The sequence below is a fragment of the Manduca sexta genome, chromosome 9 (assembly GCF_014839805.1).
Source record: "Manduca sexta isolate Smith_Timp_Sample1 chromosome 9, JHU_Msex_v1.0, whole genome shotgun sequence".
Lineage (NCBI taxonomy): Eukaryota > Metazoa > Arthropoda > Insecta > Lepidoptera > Sphingidae > Manduca > Manduca sexta.
Genome location: NC_051123.1, coordinates 12,397,713 through 12,405,461, shown reverse-complemented (window position 1 = coordinate 12,405,461; position 7,749 = coordinate 12,397,713). Strand labels below are relative to the sequence as shown.

The 7,749-nt window shown below is 35.3% G+C and overlaps 2 non-coding genes across 2 annotated transcripts; one reads left to right on the top strand and one right to left on the bottom strand.

The window, feature by feature from the left end:
* The first annotated feature begins 5,894 nt into the window (after positions 1–5,894).
* On the top strand, positions 5,895–5,967 carry Trnav-cac. Its single transcript has one exon. It is a non-coding gene; the product is annotated as a tRNA-Val (tRNA).
* Positions 5,968–6,800: 833 nt separating this feature from the next.
* On the bottom strand, positions 6,801–6,873 carry Trnav-cac. The gene has a single exon. It is a non-coding gene; the product is annotated as a tRNA-Val (tRNA).
* Between the last annotated feature and the right edge of the window lie 876 nt (positions 6,874–7,749).

The following is a 7,749-nucleotide window of genomic DNA, read 5'->3' as shown; positions in this document are numbered from 1 at the left end:
CAAATATGAAAGTATATTTACATGAATATACTCAATATATAATAAACGAATACAACATTAATATATAAACTACATATTTACTACATACATTATGTTTCTGCCGTAATTTTGCGAAATTTTCATATGTTTGGAGGTTTGTAAGCACCACGGAAAAAGCTGAATGGAATTGAATGATTAAATATCACCTCATGCTCAGCTTAAAAAAAAATAAAAAAATCCTCACCTTATCCGAGTTTAATATCAGGTCGCAGGGCGTAGAGTCCTGACTAGACCAACATTGTCCACATTATTTTTCATGCATGTTGCAGAAATAATTTACTTAGATCCTGATCAATTAACCCTTGACTTAACTTTGGATGCCATTTTTATTCGTTTCAAAATTGACTTTGTTTATCACAACATGAAGATATTTTTTTCTGGTCAGGCTAGATTTTTGTAACGTCAAACCGCTTCGAGCTATCCGATCTCAGGCATGTAAATAGGAAAGGTCATCCTAAGCTTTTTCTAGTATTCTGATCCAAAAACCTAATTCAGCACCTTCCAAGCCATTCAATATAATGCACAATAATAAGAAGGCGACAAAGCACCACGAAACTCATAATTAAAATCTCCTATAGATCTAAGAAAATCACAATAAAAACAGTATTGGTAAAGAATGAGTGACAGATCCGAGTCCTTGAGTCACGAAGTGATCGGAAGGTGGAGTCTTCGAGAGGACTCGAGAGTCATCGAGACCCGGGTCCCTCCGGCAATCCGGAAAATGACAAGTGAAAAACAAACCTGAGGCACGAATCTATCGAATCGGGAGGTATTATGTATGGACATAGAGATTGCAGTGGTCCGGTTTGAAGGACATTGTAGCGTAGTTACTAGGCATTATGAGATTTAACATCATATCTCAGGGTGGCCAGTGCAGTGGAGTGCCACATTGTACTTTGTAATTTATAGTTTTGTATGATGTTACTATTTATGAGCAGGCGTATCCTACTATCAGGCGAGCGGCTTGCTGTTTCGTCATTCAACTTCAATAAAAAGAAAATGGAGATTGGTATTGTTTTAAAATGTCTATATCCTTAATTCATTTGTTATGAATTTTCGAAGTATTCTGTTATAACGAACAAGAATTAGAATTTATCATAAACATCATTTTGAAGATATGAAACTAATATTCTAACATCTTATTACGTTTTAATGTAATAATTATTAAAAAAAATACCAACCTTAATTCAAACAGTTAAAGCATATAATAGCCTCAACAATAATATTACGATCATCGACATGAAGCAATAACAATATCCATCAATTCCCATCACAACACCTAATACCAACCTAGTGCCGAAGTACAAATCAACTTTGAAATTTTCAAGACCAACAGTAGACAGTAACAACCCTTTGCTGGATGGCACTCCGCGACCCTTTGTTCGCGAGTGGTTCGTTGTTTTCATTGTTTCTTGTCTGTTATTGTCCGCGTCTGATATTTTTAATTAGATCATTACGAACTTAAACTTTATCGTTATTGATTTAAGGATGGACATTGGTATTTGAATTCATCTAGAGCAGCGTTTGCCAAACTATGCGAAGGAATATTGAGTAGGCCCTAATAAATAGAATGAATGATAACTGTTGAATGAGGAAAGTTACTGAAATTGATACTAAAACAAGTTCTTCTTGTATGTAATTAAGTATTAAAAGTAATTTTGTGACAGCCTAGAAGTGAGTACACAATTTGGAAGCTTTTTTTAAATGGATCGCGATTCAGTCATCTTTTGGAACCACGGATCTAGTGGGATGCAATTATGGTATTGTCAGGAGGCCTTATTCCTTTTACTGGATCGACTAATCAAAGGACAATCTTTAGCCGCATAGATAAAAGAGTATAAAAATCTACCATTTACCTACATGGCTCTAAACGCTGTAATTTTATTAGAGCCCCTTTAATTTCAAAAAGACTAAAGTGCTCCATATACGGCATAAGGCCTCCGGACTATATTATTTTTTAACCGTAAATATTGGAACCCGATTATCCGTGTCTAATGGAAGTTCATCAAGGCGCTCAGTAGCATATATAGATATTCGGGGGCCCTGACTATATTCAAAATTTTACGTTATTTTTGTACCGATATTGTGATGACGTTTCATCATATAAGCCATTAAAATTATCACGGTTTAATCTATTTATTTATATTATTTATTATATACCCGGACTTGTAATCGAACCAAAATACACTTCACAACGAAGTTTGTTACCCATAACCCAATTTTGCGATATGGAATTATGAAAATAGCAATGATTATCCTAGTTATTATTTGATAATTACTCGCAAATTAAAGGGAGAATTTCATAATAACTACGATATATTTAATTTTAATCAAACTCAACGTTACTACAGTTCAATAATATTTTTTAAAAGAATGATTTCATAATCAAATTTAATCCTCAACATAAAATTTTGATTTAAATTTCAATCGAAAATTCGATTCACAAACAACACGCACGTATAACTAAAATTCGTAATGGAGGACGAGACCCAACTCCAATCGATTCGGAAGCCGCGAATCGAAATTGCAATAATTTGCAGATAATTGGCAATCTTAAGTCCATCACCGGCAGACACATAAACAAACAAATAAACAGTCCAATTTCGCCGCATTTCGATCCGGTAAGCTGCTGTCAAAATCAATTAGACCTTTGTAATCAGCCAAGCACCAACCGAACAACTGCCAAAAGGCAAAATCGATCTAAACACAAAGAATTTGGAGTTGAAAATATTTAAACGGAGAACACACACTCCTCACCCCCTTAATCGTAGGGCTAAAGATCAGACGTCGCGGATTACCCTAAATTGCTACCAAACGAAAATACTAACATGCAATCATTACCGCTTTTTTCTTAGTTTTCGATATGGAAAAAAAACTCAAGGAATATCTCGCGATGCAATGACCGTTGGCGGCGACATCAAAGGGGTTACTGGCGAGATTTGGCGTCTCGGTCCTGCTCATATAAATTAACGAAACAGAGAGAGATGGATGATTGAAGTAGAAGATAAAAAATGCCCTTTGAGTCGACATGAAGCGATGCCGGCGTGTTTGGTTACGTTTTATAGTCAATAGCGCGAATGTTACGCAGTTTGCAATGTGCCTGCAGTAACGCGAATGTGTTGGGATAAACCTCTTTTGTAAATCATAGTATATCCACGACTATGTTAGTTTGGTTTGGATTTGGATAGATTAATCAAATCTTTCGGACCTCGATCGAGTAGCTAAATGTTGGCATTAGATTATTAAGAACAACGGTCCGTTCGTTTCCTAACCAAATGTTATAGAATTTATAATATTTGTTCTATAATTCTGGTAGCGCACCCAAGCTATAAGTATTAGGAATGACGACGGACGAGACGAAGGTCTCGGAGGTAATTAAGTTATATCCCAACTTATCTAAGCGACATGCACATAGCACGTATTGTTAATTCCTTAAAAGAGTTTCAAAGCAGTAAGACAAATTATACAAGGCTATTAACATTATTAAAGCTCAAGATTTTCTGTTAAACTAACCACATTTAAATGAAATTATAAGATGATTATTTTTATAACCCAATACAGGTTGCAACCGCAGGATAAATTAAGTAATAAAGTTAAAACAAAAAGTCACAAACGCCAACCAAGCAGAGAACATCAATGACAAAGTAAACGAAATTCCTTCACGACTTATCCTTTTGAATATAAAAACGTTTTACAGGGAAACTTTTAATCAGTCTATTTGGATTACCGTTTGTTCTCGAACAGGGACTTTGAAAACTCACGGCTGTATCGAGGGGGTAGGCAGAAGTGTAATCCTATTTATTATCACTAATTCTAATGATTTTTCAATAGATTCCCATATTAGGGGTCAACCCTGACTTAAAGAGCCTCGTTTTTTTAAGTTAATTACACAACAATTACACTAATGAGGCGATAATTTTTTTATTGACAATTAATGTTTATAGCACTAACTGTTGGCGAATAGTTAGAATTACCCATAAACAACAAGGAAATTTATGAGTACATACAGCTTTGAAAATTTACACCTGACTATAATTGACATTAGATTGGATCCAAACCTTTACTGTTTTACCTAAATTCTAAACAGCTTATAATCTTTCCATGCTATCTATTTTTCTGGACGTTGCCTTGTACACAATATCAGTTGTATTGTAAGATCTAATTCTTCTACATCCTCTTTGCCAAAAACAATTGTTAACACCAAATTCGCGACTTCTCCGACGTCCAATGGTACCAAGGAAGCCGGTTTAAAAATGAAAGCATAAATCACGATCTTCGGTGCTAATTAATTCCTCCGGGTAGGGGCGTGTGCGATGGGGTTGAATTATTTAAAAAGTTCCAGCTCCCCATTATCTTTAGCTAGTCACCTGTGCGGGGCTTTTTGTTTTTTACGTCTGAAAAGGTCTCTTGACCGTGCAGGAACAAAGTAATAGGTGCTATCTTGTTTAACATTATGCAAAATGTTTTTAAAATGTTTCTAATTAAAGCATATTTTATTTTGCTGGTTATATGTCGAAGTAGAAAGGGTTCCTAACTTATCTTGATTAGGGTGTTTTCATCAGTAAGTTGGCAATGTTTTTGGCTTTCAAATCCTAGATTCATATACAGCAGTCACAACTATCATATCAATAGGTCAAACTAGAACAATGATCTCTATACGATTTCTACTTTTAATTAAAACTATATTATGGTTTTTATACCGACGTTTCGAAGACTGCAGTCTGCCCCGTGACCACGAAGGCATAAGCGTAAATCCTAAAACAGTTTAATTTCAATATCTAACATCTGCGTATACATAATAGTTTTACAAAAACTTCATAAAAAGCTTTGATATATAAGCGCCAAGAAAGAGCATTTCTCCAACAACTAACAGCGTAGTTGTCACGCGTCCTACAAGGTCGCCAGTTCGACCCCGGTAGCTACTAAAATTATTACCATTCCCATTCTGTACAAAATATGTATTGTCATTGACACTTAATTTTTTGTCCACGCTCACTCAACTCTTTGAAGTGAGGCGCCGATGATTCCTATTGAACTAATTTTTTTTCGTTCGGTGCACTTATTTAATTTCTATGAATCTCGGATCATCGGCGTCAACAAAAACCTAATCCAGTGGTACGGATGGGAACTTTCTGACAACAATTACATTGACTTTTTGTATTAACAATTTTTAATATGAATCCGCTTGACCGTCTTCATTTGCGGCTGTAAAATCTCTATGAAATTTATTATGATCTTTATTACTTTATTCTTACGCATCAAAGTTGCTTTCTTCAGCATCATCAAAAGCATTATTATTATTGTTTTGATAAGTTCAGTCATAATATTGTTCGATTGTATTGTCAACGGATTTTGAATCTCATCTCATCAGTATTAAAATGTAAACTCCAGTTGTGGTTTACAATGTTTTGATACTCAGCTGTGTCGGTGCACAATGGACAAAGAATCGATGAGGCCAGTTCCAAAATTGATTCCAATCAAATGGACAGTAGGTGGCATCTGTATTACGAAGAGATTTATTGTGGTAACGCTCAAGAAAATACTCTTCTTTGATTAAGATAGATATCTTAAAATTATTGGAAGGCTGGTTGGTACTCGTATAACTACACTATAAACCGTCCCTAGGTGGCAACGTTATATTAACCGACTAGCCCTTCCTATCATTCGGAGTGGCATTTATGCATCAGCTAAAGCATATCTAAAGGACTTGTTGGCATATCTAAGGGCTCCCGTAGGTATGGAGTTTGTATTTGGACTGCATTTGAAACTCGAGGTATAATATATTTAACAAATGTCAATATTTAAAAAAGTAATTTTCATTGATATGGAAGCGTTATTAAGTAACAGATAATCAAGTTTCCGTAGTGTAGCGGTTATCACGTGTGCTTCACACGCACAAGGTCCCCGGTTCGATCCCGGGCGGAAACAAATTTTGTATTTGAATTGAATTTGAGATTTTTTGACTGGTTTCTGCAAATACAAAGAAACAAGCTACTATGATGAGACTATTGCCATATGCATAGAGATCTTGTAAGAAACAAATTATATTAGATTTCCTTCTAACAGCAATAAAATACGCTTTATTATCTATGTTATTATATTATAGGATCGTATCAAACTTTATCAATAATATAATAACAACATAGTTAAATTTGGTATCATAAAATAATCCAGATAGAGCAATATCCACACCGTATCGTTTCATTGCACACAAATAATTTCAATTGAATTAAATGAAAGTTCTGGCATCAATACCACCTGTGTTACCGACATCCACCCCACTCCTGGAAAACCTTTTAGTCTGGAGAGACTACGGAGAGATTGTCTGAAGTCTAGATACTACTTTACGCAAGACTTATTAATGACAAAGATATTGAGGATTTGAGGAAGATTCCAGACACGTCATCCTGAATGGAAGTCTCTTTTGTACAGGTCGATCAGGAAATCTTTTGAGGAGTTCTATTTTCAACAGTTTACTTTTTATAGCTGATAATGATGATATCTCATATTGCTTCATTTTTTTAAAATAATTATTATACTCTAATTTATTTATTTATTTATTAAACTTTATTGTACACCAGGGATAAAAATAATAAAACAAGAAAAGAGAAAAAAGTACAAATGGCAGTCTTATCGCATAAGGCAATCTCTTACAGACAACCATTGGATGGATATAAAAGAAAACGGAATAATAAGGAATAATAATCTTACTTTATGTAATATTACTATAATTGTCTACAAAACTTGCAAATATAAAAATCTGTTTCCGCCCGGGATCGAACCGGGGACCTTGTGCGTGTGAAGCACACGTGATAACCGCTACACTACGGAAACTTGTTTATCGAAGACTTAATATTACTTCACTATTTTATTTACAAGTAAATTATCTTACTAGATAAATGATTTTTTAAGTACAGACGATGTCTTTTATGTTAAGGAATCTATCTAGATAATAATAGTAGTATCTGACGATAGTAAGCTCGCTGGCTATACTGGACGCAAGTCTTTCATATGTAAGAGTCCGCCTGGATAGATATCACTGCAATGTCTATTTCTGTCGCTAAGCAGCGGTGCGTAGTCGCTGTTGTGTTTCAGTTTGAATGACATTGTACCCAGTGTAACTACTGGACATAATGAGACTTAACATCTCATGTCTCAGGATGGCGAACGCAGTGGAATACCAAACAATACTTTGTAATTCAAGGTGTTGGATGGTGTTTCTACTGTTTAGGGGCGGTCGTATTGCTTACCATCAGTCAAACGGTAAGCTCGTCTCGTCATTCAAAGCAATAAAAATAAAAAAGTAATACTGACAGCAAACATTTCATGTATCAGGGAGAAGACTTCAGTTTAGTAGTATACACCTTGCTTTGGTAAGGTATATGCATAATTGGCGGCCTCAGTGTTATACAAAACTTTGAATTACAACACAAAACTGACTCGGAAGCGTCACGAACCAACTTTGTGGGTTCGAATCCCGGGTCGGGCAAAGTGAGGTTTTTTCTCAGTATCAAAACGGAGTCAGGAATTTGTGTCCGATATAGTCATAAGCTTGCCTCCTATCATATCAAGGGACGGAATACACTGGCGAAAGTAGGTTCCCTGGTTGTACCTCTGCCTACCCCTTTAGAAGTAAAAGCATGAAGTGTGTGTGAATAATACAGTATTGTCTGACACTCTACGGTACTCACCCTGTGAGATACGAAAAAC